Genomic DNA, 16,705 nt, shown 5'->3' with positions numbered 1-16,705 from the left:
CATGCTCAAACTTCCTCAATCTTGACTAATTCTTTTATCAGGCAGCCTTCCTGTGTGTTTACACAAACAAAAGTGGTGCCTTGGACTCGGGGAAATAGTAGTTTGGGTTGCATTACAATGTGTTCTTTTTTTCACAGGATTACACACTTTCACTCCTCCCTATCCTGTCATATTCACAAATGTAAAGATAAGTTTCAAAACTTAGTGTCTGATGGAACAAAATACAAATTTTCTGGGAAAACATTATTTTGATTTGGAAAAAAGGGAAATTTCAGTCAGGTAATGGCCAGTTATAAAGAGATAAAATATATAAAAAATGAGCCAGAAAGCCCAATAGAATTATTTTTATTTTAGCTATTATAAAATGTTTGTCATTTAGGAAACCACAAAACCTAAATTAATAATGAAAGTTTGTTGATGGGGATTAATGAATAACAAAGCTGGTAATACCTTTTTGTAACTGAGACTTCACAATTTCATGCTGTATGGGAGAGGTAGTCTGAACATTTTACTAGACAGCTGAAACACATTATTAAAACTTAAGTTCCTGGATATCGGTATCTTAGCTAAACTTAAAAGAGTATCAAAAATTGTATCTCAAAGAATGTATATAATACATACATGCATATGTATATGTGTATATAAATATATAAAAAAGAATGAATGCCTGAATTTGGATTTTAGCATTCAGGAAAAAAGTACGCCTTTAAGCTGTGAAAAATGCATAAGCATTTGGTGAAAGGCAATAAATATGGACCCTCACAAATGCCACTTTCACGTTTGCTTCAGAGAACCAAATTCTCCTCCGTAGGTTCATGCTGAACACAGAATCTGCAGAGTGGAACGAGGATGACCTTACCCCATCCCTTAGGACTAGGCAGTATTTCCTGTTACACAGAGGAATTTCTGTATTTCTTTCCCAAATGAATTTTTGATTTAGGTTTAAGAAGTCAGTTTTTGTACCATAATTATAAAAAGACTTCTTAGAAGCATGACTGTTAATACTGAACTCTATAACTTGTGCAGTAGGACTCATATGCTGTTGGCAATTCAGTATAGAATGAAAGAGTGGGGAGAGGACTGAGGCAGACCAAAGGTCTATCTAACCTATCTCCAACAGTGTACAGTAGTGGCTGTTTGTAAAAGAGGATAAAAACAGAACAAATTTGTAGTGATATGTGCATGTTACACTCTCCCAGCTTCCAGCAATCCGTAGCTTGGGCATTGCTGAACTAGAGATGTTGTCTTTGTGCTGAATAGTCCAAAACAGGATTTTTCTGTCCATAATGTCTTGTAATAATGAGTTCCACAGACTTGGTGTTGTGTGAAGAAGCGCCTCCCTGTATTTGTTTGGAGTCAGCCACTTAAGAATGTTGTTAGGTATCTCCTGCTTCTCATATTGCAACAGTCGGTCAATACGCGTTCCATATGCAACGTCCTATTACTTGTGATTTTGTAGAGCTCTCGCTTATGTCTCCTTCAGGAGTCTTTTTTCCAGGCTTTCTTCCTATCCTATTCATTGTTCTTTGTTTGTTCCATAATTCTGACATCCTTGCCACCCTTCATTACACCTTTTTTAGTTCTGCTATATGTTTTGTGAAATGGGGGGCTAGAAGTGCATGTAGTGTTCAAGGTGTGAGTGCCTCAGAAGTCTATGAAGTAGTTTAATTTCACTCTTCCTTGTTCTTTGTTCCTGGCCTAATAATTCCTAACAATTTGTTTGCTTTTCTTTGGCTGCCATTGATGATTGATCGGCATTTTCATAGAATTGTCTGTTGCAACTTCAAATTCTCTCTCTTTATGGTGTGGTAATAGGTAGTTCAGAGTCCATCACTGTGTATTTAAAGCTAGAATTGTTTTTGCCATGCGCACCTCTTTTGCACTGATTGACACAAAATTTTATAGCCTAAGCACTCAGTTGTGTGAGAATCTTTTGTAATTCTTCACACATCTTTTGGTAGTATGCACAATTAACGTCAAGACTGGACTTAGGCAGGAGATTTGAATAAGGCCATATCTTGAACCATTTGAGGCCTGTCTTCATCCAGACTCTGGAGAGCAAAGTTGAATCAACTTATAGTAAGATAAGGCACCTAAATGGTGCCTTCAAATCCCAAATGGATACTCTTGTTCAGAAAAAAAGTGGCCTTAGTACACTGTAGCTTAATCCTCTTTTGAGAAATAAGTCCTCCCTATAGTGAGTATTATTCCACAGTGAGAGACTCCACATAGAATTAATTTGTCATAAATTTCTCATGTCCCCTGTACACATGGCTTTAATACTTTAGAGATTGTAACTATTTACTGGTGGCCTGCTGAGTTTTGAGGTGGTTCGTGTAGAAAAAATTACATCAGCACAATTTAATTTTGTTTGCTCCAACCAAGAAGCAACAGAACTACCTACCAGGGCTCCTGAGAAGAAAGACTTACAGTAATTAAGCCCTGTATTTGTCAAGGCAGGCCTTTCTGTTCTGGGGTAATCATGGGGAGAATGAGGCTTCACCTTACTCAGACTGTAGATGCTTAATCCTCAGAGCATGAGGGACTGTGACTTGGTTCCATGACAGTTTTAAATTGATAGAAATCACTGACTCATCCCAGGATACACATTTCCAGCCCCAACTTTTCCATCCCACTGCCCCCATGGTGAACCAGTTCAGCAGTCTGCACTGACTGGCAGAAATTGGGCTTTATGAACCCATTTGTTGCAGGGTCCACATGAGTGCTAGTGGCAGCGTGGGAGCACTGAATGCATGGTAGAAGAGGGGTAGCAGGGGGCAAGGATCAGACGATAGCATTTGCAAACTATACCGGTTTAAATTGTTAAGGAGCCTCAGACTGAAACATGTTTTATTTTGAAAGTCAATCTAGCAACAAAGACTGTATTTCTAAAGTTGGAAAGAAAGTCGCTTCAGGATGAGCTGGTAATATTGTAGAATTATGTCCGCAAAGCAAAGAGTGAAGGGTAAGGGGACAGAGCCATGAATATATTATCAGAAGGCAAACGATCTCTTTGACATCTTGTATCCTAAAAACTAACAGTTTTGTCATGGAACTACACTAAAAAAATCATGAGATTGCAAAATCGATCATTTAGTACTAAGGAAGTACTGGAACTAATGACAGCCTTGCAACTTTAATTTGTGCTTTTTGCATATACATATAATTGATGCAACTTTATCAAGGTTGTCTCTTATTTTCTGAAAATGACACCTACCTCTCTCCACATGCACCAAAGATAAAATTCTGGTGACTCCTAGTTTTTTGTGAAACTATAATCTTCTTTTAGTCTAAATGTATTTTTCCAACTTTTTAAACAAACTGAAAAAAAATCTAAACTACGGCATCGTATTTCATGTAAAATAATTATCCTATAAACTTTTAATTAAATGAATGCTTTAAGTTTCAAATTCAATGTTATCCTTTTTTATGCACATAGTCTGTGTTGCTGCAATATTAAGTATTGGATGCAACCCATTTGTCCTTAAAAACATACAGTTTAATAAACTAAAACCTGAGACACATGATTTAAAGGGTTACAGTGCATAGACTTCTCACCTCCCAACACTTGAGTTCAAATCATACTAATAGGGTGGATATTTTATGACAATAATCAGATAGTAAGTTTTTTATCATACGTTCAAATACCAATAATTTTTGAGAAATATATTTCCTCTTTACTCTAATTTGATGTGATTATTTTTTTCATTGTAAGGAATTAAATGTATGACTTGTTCAGCAGGTTTCATAAGAGATCAATAATATGTTGGCTTCACTTTTTTTTTTCCTGTAGAGATGTGGGAAGATCAATGTCTGTAGTGCCCTAGGTCATGATCAATACTTTTAATAAAACTTCCTTTCCCCCCCCGCCTTTTTTTTTCTTTTTACCTTTGTACAGTTTTGCTTTTATTAATGAGCTTTTCCTTTAGTTTCAGACCATTAATGGTTTTTGGATAATGTCATACTGCCCAAGGTCAAAGCCAGTTTGAACTTATAACTCTAGTTATCAGTGATTAAATCTATTGGATAGGCTTAGATGTGTTAGAAAACATGAGAGTCTGAACACAGTATGAAGCACTACTTTTCAGAGGCCTAAAGTTAAAACAAAACAAAAACTCAACCTTCTGGGAGGATAAAACATTAAAGCTTTTTTTTTTTTTTTTTTTTTTTTTTTTTTTTTTTTGCTTTTCCTTGTTAAACAAATAATGATTGTCTTATTTATGGATCTCATATTGGTGTTAACATCCCAAATAACTACTGTGGCCTTGACTGCTCTTCAATTAAAGATATTAAATGCTTCATGATAGAGTTTTATTATATTGCTCATTTTACAAGACCAATTTGAAATAAGATAACATCTTTTGTTCATTGCTGAAATTCTGGATGGGAGACTAGCAACTTATCAAAGTATGTGCTATCATCTGGAGTGCTTGCGGAAAATATGAAATTGTTGTCTCGGGGGCTCAACCAAATGTTTTTTGAAATCAATGGAAAGATCTCATTAACTTCATTGGATATTGATTATGGCCTTGGAGAACTTAAACCATTCATGAATATTAATGGTTTCTACCGATTCATTTGTCTTTGCATGTGTTGCACTTTGTCTGTAATCTCTGATTCACTTTTCATAGTCTACCTAGGGGTTATACAAAAAGGGAACTTTATGTATACTGAAAGATTTGATAACCCATTTTACCTTAAGGTATCTTCTCTATAGTCTTTTACAAATGAGGTGCATAAAGAGCTGGACCCTTTGACCACTGGCACCTAGGCAGAATATCTTATGTAGAAGATTATTTTTTCCTTTATTTTGGCGGTTTTAGCCTTCTTATATTAGACGGCAGCTCACTTCATAACAAATCATCACAGAGGAGTCTGAACAGCAGAATCTCTACTCAGAAGGTGCCCTGCAGACTCTGATAGTCTATCATCTTTAATTTAGAGATTTTATTTCCCATCTTGTGATTACAGTTGAATGAACATTGTAGAAAAGTTTAAATTGTAGCTATCTGTGTCATGCTTTTGCTGTAAATGATGGAACTTATGTTTTCAGGCCTCTAATCTTCACGAGCTCAAACAGCCACTGTAAAATAATCACACAGAACGGCAAGAAGGTAAAATGTGGGTATGTATGGTGACCCTGGTAGAAAATTAGCTGCAGGAACAGACCCCTTGATTAGAAGTTTCACTGCTGTAGCATCCAGTCTCAGACAACAGAAGTTGTGGAGAAAAGGTGACTGAATGGACAAATCCTTAGTTCTGGGAGGGACAGAGTGGACATTTTGGCTAGTGGAAAAAATGGACAAAGGGGAGGGTTGAACGGGTCCTCCTTCACATAGCTTTTGCGAGTTAAGAAACATTTTCTGTACAACAACTAAACATCTAGGTCTAACACTAGAATAAAAAAGGCCAAATGGAGTTCTCAAAAATTGTTAATTGCCTAAGAATGGAATTGTGGGGTTTTATGATCAGTTTGATTCAGTGGCTTCCACAGTAGGTTTTATAGGTAAAGCAAGGTGGGAATGATTTAGATTCCATATATGAAAAGTAGGCTGTGCACATGGTATTCATATACCAAAGGCCTGACCTTGACACACCTGAACATAATATAGATTATGAAGTGGCAGTTTAGATATAAACCTCTGGATACCAGAAAAACAAAGTTTATGTAGTTGATCCTATTTGAACCAAAGTAGGCTCCAACTTAGCTTTGCCATAGCTGTTTTCATTGTTATGAATAATAACGTCAGTAAAATAAGCAGATCTGACTTAAAGTATATACAAACAGCAGATTTAGTGAATGCAGTAAGCACGAACTATTTTTATATTGTTAGGTTTTGGCTGTATCTACAGGGTGATATAATAATAATGTTTGTTTAAAAAGAATACGTGCGGTCATCGGAAATCTAAAGTTTGGAGGGCTACTTATGCTGATTTTGTTTGCTGTGCTTTGCTCCCTGTGCCCCCCGCCACCCTTGCACTCCCTTCCAATTACTCTCCCGGCCCCAGTGATTAGCAGTCAAAACTACATCAGAGAGGAGTCTAGGGAACCAAATATTTATACACCTCGTAATCTGACACTGTGATATTGTACTGTGAACCTGAAAAGATGCCAGGCCGTGCATTGTGACTAATAGCAATTGATCACAAACGAAACTGCAGAACTCTATTTCAAATTGTTGGCTTTATAAATTCAGTAATGAGTACATTTCCTGATGGAACATAAAAGTGCAATAAACTATGCGTGCCCTCCCTTTCCTCCCCACCTGTCCGACAGCAGAGTGCTGTTTGTACAGTATATTGTTGTCACTGACAACTGAATAAGAATTTTTAGGAGCAGTTGGCTATCAAATGATGGCAAATTTAAAGGTTATGCAAATTGTGCCAGTACAGCCCAGCTTGTTTCAGACCTCTTCTCTCTATTATCATATCAATTGAGTCAGCTCATAGTAGACAAAGCAAGGTTATGGGAACCACCTAGAGCATCATGCACCATTAAACATCAATGCAGCATACATGAACATCTGCAACAACGATCTTATTAACAGAGGGTATAACGGAAGGCAATATACAGCTTTCTTAGTCACTTAATTGTAAAAAATTTAATAACCTAATACTTGCATTATTTATCAACAGCAAGTTGGTCAAAAATTATGCATTGTGGTGAATTAGATTACAATACCTACTGCACACTGTAAATTACTGCACAAATATGAACTTCCATCTGTGAGCAGTTAAACACCATAGTTAGTAGAGTGCTAATAATACAATTTTCTTTTAATCTGCAGTGCATCATGGGATATAAGTATCTGCCTCTTGCACTGACATTTTTATAACTGGCAACTGAAGATCATTTCTGGATTTCCTGCCTATGCAGACAGCTTAAACATTTCAAAAATCAACTGGCAGTTATTGTGTAAGGCAGAATACAGAAGCCATAAACCGGTCTCTGTGTGTGCAACCAAAACAGATGTTTAGAGAAACAAAGCAAAACATGTTAGATGTTCATATTGGAAATGTATTTATTGTGTGTCACGTTCTGGGTTAGATGCTACACTGATCTAGATGATGAGAGCATGTGAAGCTGCAATATCAAATTGCTTTGGGAAATGAGTGCAGAAATTAAAATACATGAGAAATTGGAAGATAAAGGGAAATGGAGTTTGTTTCTTCAAGGCCAGACCAAACTGCTAGGGAGAGGCTAGGGTGGCTGGAATCAGGGGAACTGGTGGGCAGTGACAGCCCTCTTCTCCTCGGAGACTGGGAGCACCGGTAAATTCCCGGTGCCTCCTCCAAGAGCTGCTGGTGGTTGACGTAACGAGTCAGAAAAGGTTCAAGCTACCGGAGGAAAGCTCTGCTCTTCCCATTTCAGCCTGAATGTTGTTGCAAAATAAACAGGCATTTAAGAATGAAATCAGAAAAAGGAAATAGAGACTGGATGAGTAAAATAATACAGGATCAAAGGTCTAGTCTGACAAGTGCTTTCAGCAGGAAAAACTGCTCTAAATGTGACCGTGTTTCCAAGAAGCTTTGTTCATTCCTGGCACCCTCTACTACCACTGCTGCTCACACTGAGTGTCAGGCTATTGGAGCTGATCACATTTGTATTTATATGGAGAAAAAAACCTCTACCTTTTTTTTGGGGGGGAGGGAGGGCATAAAAATCCAAATTGTGCTAGGATTGTAGGCTACAGTCAGCTTCAGGTAATCTGTAGACACCTCAGACATTTCTGCAGTCAAGAGGAATCCGCAAATGACAGGGGGAAAGAAAGTGAATGAAAAGACAATACACAGCAAAGATGAGGAAAAACTTGGTGCAAGTATTTGGCTGCAAGAAATCTGGCAAATTTGAAGTTGCATAAGTTATTTTTTTTCCATAAGAAAAGAAAAATTCTCATTCAAAAATGTAAGATAAAGCCTTAATAAATATATATATGTATTTTTTTAACAGGGTTTATTTCATCTAGGAAAAGATGTCCAGAAAAAGTGGGCACTATGCCTAAATAACCATTAAGTGTATGTTTTATACTGAATTAGGTCTAAAAGGAACGAGTAACAAGCATTTTCCAGTGTTCTTTTCACATTTCTAAGTTGTGGTTGAAATGATCTTGCTCTGTAGGATAAACAGAGTTTTAGCCTGCACATCCACATTAAATACAATTCTGGGGTTTTTTTAAGCAGCAGTATCTGCTTCTTGCCTTTCTTCATAAAGTTCTTCATAACTTAAGTATAGCAGCAGAGCATCCACATTTTATCTACACATCTTTATTTACTTGCTTACTAATCTTGTTTTTCAGGTTGGAAACTCTTTAGAGCAGGAACTGGTTTTGGTTCTTCCTTCTAATACACGTGTTGGTGGTCAGCTTGACAATGTGCAAATACAAGAGAGGTTAAAAAGATCACAGGTTGAACTTGTCTGTATGTGCCAGTTAAAGCTTAATTTTTTGAATTTTTATTATCACTCCAAAAAGATCAGTGCATTGTGGTGTTTTGTTTTAACTAAAAATAGCATAAAACTGAATGACTCAGCCATTTAATAGTTTTGGAAATAAAACTTTAGAAGAGAAGTAGCTGAAAGTGGCAGGCTGTGTTTTGAACTTGACCAGGTTCTGCAGAGATGGAGGATGGAAATTTTTAATTTGTCTCCTAGGTTACTTATTTTGGTTTCCTTGAGCAGCCTGTTTTTATAGCGTTGGAGTTGACTGTGAATGACAGTAGTGCATGTACTATAAAGTGTGTTGTGTTACCTTTATGTGTGCCCGTATCCTACAGCTGTGCTCTAAAGGGCTTCTTACACAGACACGAGTCCGGAGCTCTGTCTTTCAAAACTGGCATCGTGTTAACTGTATCCAAAAGAATTTCGTTTGCTAAGTAGTAAATAACATATAAATTCAGTGTTGCATAATTTACATTAAAATGTATGTGTAATTATTTTAAAAGGTGGTAGATTGAACATTCTGCTTACAGCAATAATTAGGTAATACTTACAGATTGATTAAGTGTTCCTACAGAGATCATAGGTTGGGGGATTTATTTATCTAAGAAATGATCTGCAACTAATTTAGGGGGAAAATATACTCCTTCACTTTGGACCAGATTCTCTTCCTAGACTAGCAAAAGTCTAAAAGAATTCGATTAAAAAGAGTGGAGTTGCTCTGTTTTTAACTGGTGTTTTAAGAGCAGAATATTTTCCCTTTGAGACTAATACAGATCTCAGCCAACACTGCAGTGGCATCTTCTAATTGATCTAAAACCTGCAAAAGCCTGAGAAAATTCATTTAGCAAGGAAGTTTCATTCTTCAAAAATAAATAAGTAGTCTAGAGAGATCTTAATTAAAGGCAACAGAGAATTTACAAATACAGCATGAAAAGAAAAAAATAAATGTATCAATTAAAGATCTGACCTCTGAGTTAAAAGGATGAAAAAACAAGATTTCTACATGGAATTTGAGTATTTAAAGGCAATGCTCTGGGATTTCTGTGATATATATTCCTGACCAATGTCCGAAAGAATAGTATCCGATTAATTAAAAAAGGAGAAATGTGTGTGCATACATATTTATATATATGTTTGTATGTATTAACTTATTTTTAATAATATTTTTAGGAAAGGCTGTCCCTTTCATTCTGATGGACTGATTGTATGTATGAAACTAAATATAAATTCTCCCAGAAGAAAAAACTCCTTCAAAACTGCTTTGTAGTGACCTAATGTTCACTCCTTCTCTTTTCAGTCTCACTGATGCTCAAGTAAAATAGAAATGCCTTGGGCCCATTTCTGCCTCCACTGATGACCTATGCTTCTCAGATTATCATGTAGCATAAACAAAGCTGTCATATAACATGGCATTTATTTAAATGATGTGATTTCTGTGTTCACCACTCTGAAACTGAGGTATAGCTAAGAAAGCTTGCAAGTTAGGACAGGTGTGTGCACCCCATTAGGGCCATATGCTTAGTGTATAGAAATGTATAACACAGTTTTTCTTCTTCTCAAAATCAAATTATAATGCTGTTTTTCTCCCTTTTTTGGCCAATGCCCTGATAAGCTTTTGGGTAGGGATTGCTTTGACTTGAATATGGGCCAGGATTTGTCAGGAAAATCTCCAGTAGGACGGTATTCTGATGGTCTGGCTTTAGTAGTGGTTTAAAATATGTCTGTACGATAGCATGAAATGGAAAACAAACATATATGTGTTCTTGCTAGTGTGTGGGTTAGTGCAAACAGTAAGTGAGGTATGTGGTCTGCTTTCTGAGCTGAAATATATTTTATTTTTGCATGATCCACATAGCCAAATTTTAGGAGGTTGAAGAGCCTGTGGGAGCTAGAATGTATGTGTCAGTGTAACTTGGACATACAGATGTGATGTATTCTTTGAATTAGACACTGAAAACTGGAATTCCAGCTGTTGTCATTCTCATTTGTTTTGATTTCTTTGAACTATCTAGATTTATGCATAGGAATAGAGATTTGTTCATCGTTCCCACTCCCATATACAGCTCAAAAATTACTAGTTTGGGGGGTTTGGTTTGGTTTTTAACTTTTAAGAATGCAATAGGGTATACACTTGCCAAGCTAAATCACGTAGGATTTACAGTGCAGGAGCAGAGATCTACATTTGTTCATATCTGAGGCCTGATGTGCTTTTATGCCGCACTGGACTTTGGCTGGTCTGGCTAGGCTCCTTGCAGGAGAGCAGTGAGCAGCTGATGTGAAACTGTGGTTAAGCGGGAGGGATACATTCCCCACATTCTCCATAGAGGCTAGGATCATGCAGTTCAGGAGTTTAGCTTATTGTAACCCATCTCCTCTGTCTTCTGGACTGATTTTAATCTGAGCTTTCTATAGTAATTCCAGGACAGTCGTTGTGTTAATCAGTGTAACATTTGCAGAAGTTTTGAGCTCTTCTTAATTTTGGTGCCTACGACTGCACTTCCTTTGCCTTTCCTTGACCTCCAACCCCTTTCCTGGTGCAGCGAGAGATCACAGGAAAATGATTTAATTCTGAGCACTACCTTATGTCTTTAGCAGCCGCGCTGGGTTAGAGGAGTGCATTTTCTGGCAGTTCAGTGGGTGCAGTTTCAGCTCCCTCTGAAAGCTGTGCCTAGCGGGCAAATGGCAGTAGTCTCGTGTGCTCAGAAAGGCTTTTTCAACAGAGTTCATTGCCATTCTAAACTTTAAACATTGTGACACATGCCAGAAAAATTCAGCAGCTTGTTCTTTGGGGCAGTTTTTCCATATATGTATATATATAAAAATTATATTAGTGCCAAACTGAAGCAAAACCATAGCGTCTTCTGTTGACCTCCTCATGTTTCCCCATCTTTTACATACAAGTATAGTGTTTTGTTTAATTGTACAAACAAATCAATTAATGAATATCAGAAATAAAGTAGAGCTTCAGCTTATGGCACTGGCAGTGATAGTACAGAGAATTTCAAAGGTTAAGTCGCTCTCACACCTTCTGTAAAGTCAACAAAACACATTTGGGCCTATAAAAGCTATTCCTGAGTCATTAGGTGATGCTGTTACATTTTTTACAGTTGCTATAACTAGATATAGAGATACAGAGTCTGATCTCATGATAGCATAAATCAAGAGTTAGTTCAAAGGAGTGGTGTTGTATTGAGCTGAGCACATAGAGAATCAGGCATAGAGGTTCAGTGGATATGCACTGGGTGCAAGAATATTGTTTAATTTTACATCATCGTTAATGGCTGATGGAGAGGGAGAACTCAGGGTATGAATTTGTTCCTTTGGAGCAACCTTCTTTCCTCTGTTAACTCTAATCCTGTGAATCATATTTTAATCAGATGCTGCGAATATGGCTTGTGAGTAAAAATACTCTTAACTAGATAATGTGACAATGTGTGTGTCTGGGCAGAACTATAAAGGGAAAACAAGTGTCACTGGACATCTTTGCATTAACTTTATCCTAGAAGACAGAGGGGAAGCAGGGTCTGCATGCTGTCATTTTCCCCTACAGATACCTATCTGCAGGACCACAAGCAGAGCCGTAGAAGGTTCAAAGTCTTTGGCATCATATTCTTTCTCTGCTTCCACTGTAAATGAACTAGCTGCCTCTGAGGGACAGCTCTTTGCATCCTGGCCAACATAACTATATGTACTTTCTTTTGCTTAGTGAGCTGCGAGGAGAATTTTAGCCTAGTAGCACTATCTGGATCTTTTATTATGTAAATATATTAATATTTATATTAATTAGTTGTATCATACCATAGACATACAAATGCATTGTAAATGGCAACTACTGTATGACTTGTTTTGAGTAACATTGTTTATTATATCAACAAAGACTTGTGTATTCCTAGTTATAAAGTTTTCTGGGCTACATATTGAACACGTTAGAATACAGCATCCTTTGTTGTGTATTATTAAGATATTTGATTAGAAAGATCCCAAAAGAATGTGGCTGACTTAAATCTCACTCGTTATACTATTTAACTCTGTTGACTTGCACAGATAAATTCCTTATTTCTCTGTCAAGCTCTAGTTATCTACAGTACTAGGCCACACAGTGCACAGAAATAGATATAGGAGAGGGGAAATGTTGGCATGAAAACAAGGCAAAGTTAATATGCACACAGAAAGTGCCAGGGGGTCTGTAATGTTCATGCAGAACAGCTATCTGAAAGTCCCAGCCTGAAAATGCAGAATCTCATTCTGTTTGCCTTGAAATGACAGGTTGAATTGACACTGCCAGGTTTGAAATGCATTATTACTGAAAGTCCAAGTATTTCTAACTGGGGTTGCAGCACACAGTGCTGTCCCGACGCTCCCTTATGACTTTGGACAGTGCTGTGCTGATCCTGGTCTGAGAATTACAGTGTCTATTTGATTTATGCATCAGCTCTGTTATCTGTATGCCAAATACAGCAACAAAAGTATTTTCCACTGTAGAAGAAACAGGAGAAAATATTATTATCCTGCTAATTTTAAAAGAGGCATTAATGTGCTAAAGAAGGTGAAGAAGCTTAGAGCCTACAGGCTTCTTTTTTTTACCTTTTAGAGAGAGGTGAGAGCTCAGAGTCATCCAAGCAGACGTGGGTTTGTTCCAAATACTTTTCTCATTACTCCTTACCTCATAGCTGTCCAGAGACGTTTATAGGTTTTGAGCTTAGGCTTCTATCTTCTGTTATGTTTTTCCTGTCCTTTCTTTCTCTTTCTTTTTATCTATTTTTGGCCCCTGATCTAAAGAAAATTAGGGAGGATGGGGGTGGGGAGGAGATGGGGCAGAATTCTGTTTTGCAGTTGTTCTTTTTTTTACATGTTAAAGCTCACAAAAGAAGCATGAGCGTGGCTCCATCTTGTAAGCATCTGTACTGCCACTATCAGCCCACAGATCAAAAGCTTATCTGAGGAAATAGCTAGACATTTTTTGTATGTATTTTAGGGCTCCCTTCCTCATTTTATTTTATTTTAATACAAAATTAAGGACGCTCCAACATGTTGCACATAAGAGTTCTGTTACAGGTAATTAAATGTAAGTTTACACGTTTAATCTACTTTTAAGAGCAAGAGAGACTGGTAAATGACCCAGTTAAGGAAAGTACTCAGCCTAATTGGATGTAATGATTGCTTGCTGGTGTTTATTACTGTACTAAGAGTAGACGTGTAGTCTGTGATTCTAATTTGGTTCAAAGACAGACCTGTAGTTTTTGCAGCTATCATCAGAGTTTGATTGTTTCAGTGAACATCCTGAAACGGACCTGTGTTCATCGGGGAGCTTAAATTTCTCTGTGTATTAGAATGGAAGGAGGACTGGTTTTTTAATTAATATCGTTCTCCAATTATCATCTCTCTAGACTGTTTTACCTGAAAAAATATCTTGAGCTAGATGTCCTAGTGCATATTTTTGCCTGAGGAAAATAAAGATATTTTTCACATCTTTATGATTCTGATGTGACAAATTAACAGTAACTAAATTTACCAATTAGCCGATTCTGATTCATCTGTGAATATTGTCTTCAGCCTATGAAATCACTACAGTAATTGTATGATTTTTGATTATTTCTAAATCATCATTCTAAAGCAGTTGTAGTCACTGGAGTTACTCAGCAGTGCAAAATCATTGACAGAGCTGAATCAAAGTCCCAAGATTTCAGATTTCATGAATGCTTGTTACTAAATTTTCCTAGCTATAGACACCTTGCTGCAATTCACACTCCCTGTCCTGGCTTCCCAGAAACGATACCACGATGGCATGTGCTGTCTCGGAGTGTGTTTACCATAGAAGATATTTGTTGCTTAAAAATAGAACAGTGGATATTATGCCCAGAGGAGCAGCGCTTGGATTTCAAAACACTTATGTAATTATTCTTTATTTCATAAGCTCTCAGAATGATAAATGAAATCTGAACTGACTTTGAAAAGCAAGGCCACTGATGGCCAGTGCACTTAGCCAAGGTGTCTCTATGTTTACTATGATGGATTTGGGAGTTTTGTAATACAATAGATCACACACAAAAATGAAATTAGAGTAACATTAAACTCACAAAAGCAAGTATATTCAGAATCGAGACTTCTGCTTCATCTTAATTTACCCTGTTGTGCCTGGTTGTTACAAGACTGAGATCGGTCAGAGATGTTAGCTGTTTTATATGCTGTTACATAGACCTAGAAAGGTAACTAAATGGGAGCCTTAATTCTAAGCGATTTCATTTATTGTGAAGGAAAGAAAAAAACATCAGTATTATTTTGGTGTATCTTTTAATGTGTGTTGTTGTTAAGTATATATTTAAACAGATCACTATACTATATTATGCTAGTAGAAGTTCTCATAAGGTTAAAGAAACATAATTTGCTGTAATGGATATGTGCAGTATGTGCAGATGCTAATATCTTTACAATGCAGTATGTACTCCAAAGCCATGCTCCTGAAACATCAGTACTTCAAAATATGAGATTATTGCCCCACTTGAAAATATGTAAAGTTATAGACAAAGGGAGACAGAGTGCATGACCCAGGTAGAGGTGGAAAACTGTGATCAGTGGAAAAGCTTGTCCTCATACCAACTGAATTCATTGATGTGTTTGTTTTTTTAGAATAATTCAGTTATTTGCATTTACATCTACCACAGAAAGGATAGAATAAGAGCTTGTAGTGCAATGCTTGACTGAAAGTACTAGAGGGAGCTTAGGGAAGGAAGCAAGACTCAGGAGGAAAAGCAAGGAGCAAGATGAAGGTGAGAACTTTCATTTGTGTAAGTGTGCTTGAATACAGTCTCACTTGATGCCAGCCCCCACTTATGGCATCCCAAATACAGTCTGTGTGCATTATTCACTCTCTGTGCCCAAACATGTACATTTGTGTGCATATGCAAGTGTGCGCATGTACTTAATGTAGAACATGTGTGTGTGGCTGTGCGCACTCAGGAAGGAAGCAGGTTAGTTTATTATAATGTGTCTTCAATAGATTTATCACTTTACTGATTGTTTTTGCATTATCTAGAGCAAATCATATATAGTTTCTTATGAAATGGATGAATACACTCTGCTCTCCTGGCAGAGTTTAATGTAAGGCCTCTCTTTCTTGATTTCCAATTCAAATGAATCCTGTTAAAATTACTGAAAAACATTGCTCTTGAAGACTATCTTAAGAGCACAACACAGCATTGAAGTAGGTTTCTAAATAGCTTTCTTAACAGGGTAGAGTAGGATGCACTGAGAACTGACTGAAACCTGTTCTTTAATTGGAATATTCATCTTATGTTTTTCATTACCCTTTTTCCTTTTTGCCTCTCATGGATGGTTGTTGCTAATGCTCCCCTCCCCTCCTGGTGGGCCAGCCAACAGTTCCCTCTGGAGGCAGCATCATTATATCTGCCTGGTTCACTTAGTAGCAGATGGTGAGGAGCAGTAGAGCTGATACACTGCATTTCACAGAAACCAGGATCCTTCTGGTACCTCTGCAGCATACACAGGCTTGCCTGATTTGAGACTGTGAATTCTTTATGTGCTTCCAAGACTGGATTTCCACATTTGCAACTGTGTAAGGCACTGTAAGAATGATTTTTATGGTGTGCTCTGTTGCTGGACAGTGAAGAAACTACATACACATCTTCAACTTTTAGCTGTTGGGGGATCTATTTCCCATTTCATGTCTATTTTTACCAAAAATTAAAAGAAGGCAGCTCTGATGGTTTTCATTTTCACTGGATGACAGGCTTTTCTCCCCCCTCCCCTTTTTGTAATTCCTGCTGTCTGCCAAAGGACAATCTGTTTGCTCAGAGACAGTTTAATGCATACTGACTACCAGAGGCAGAACTTCCATTGGCTCTGTTACAGGGGTAATTTACACTTTAACAAGGTATTGTGACAAGGTGGTAATTATATTTTTATCACGTCATTATGACATTACCACCTGGAAAGCCCTAGCTGATTAATTAGTGGCATATATTAAATTTATAACCCTAGAACTCTGAAGTTATCATACCTAAGTGGTGTAATTATGTTGAGCTGTGGTGTGGCAGTGAATTGGAGGTGAAGATGCTGAGTATCCACCTATTGAAACAGGTTTAGCGAGTGCCAGTAGAGGGCAGGGAGCTGCAGAGAAGGAAATACTTTAAAAAAAAGGAACTACTAAAGAAGAGGATGAAATCATTAGTCTTGAAACGAAATCTAGTCAGATGGAGGCTCCTTGCATACATGCTTTTTTTTTTTTTAAACAAAGATGTAGTTTGAGAG

General features: G+C 37.2%; 1 protein-coding gene across 4 annotated transcripts in view; it reads left to right on the top strand.

Moving 5' to 3' along the window:
- Positions 1-16,705, top strand: part of ADK (adenosine kinase) — a 429,583-nt gene that overhangs the window by 392,612 nt on the left and 20,266 nt on the right. The window lies entirely within an intron of this gene.

This window comes from Dromaius novaehollandiae, chromosome 6 (genome assembly GCF_036370855.1).
Source record: "Dromaius novaehollandiae isolate bDroNov1 chromosome 6, bDroNov1.hap1, whole genome shotgun sequence".
NCBI classification, from domain to species: domain Eukaryota; kingdom Metazoa; phylum Chordata; class Aves; order Casuariiformes; family Dromaiidae; genus Dromaius; species Dromaius novaehollandiae.
Note: the sequence above shows the minus strand (reverse complement) of the source record. Positions and strands in the feature narration are given on the sequence as shown.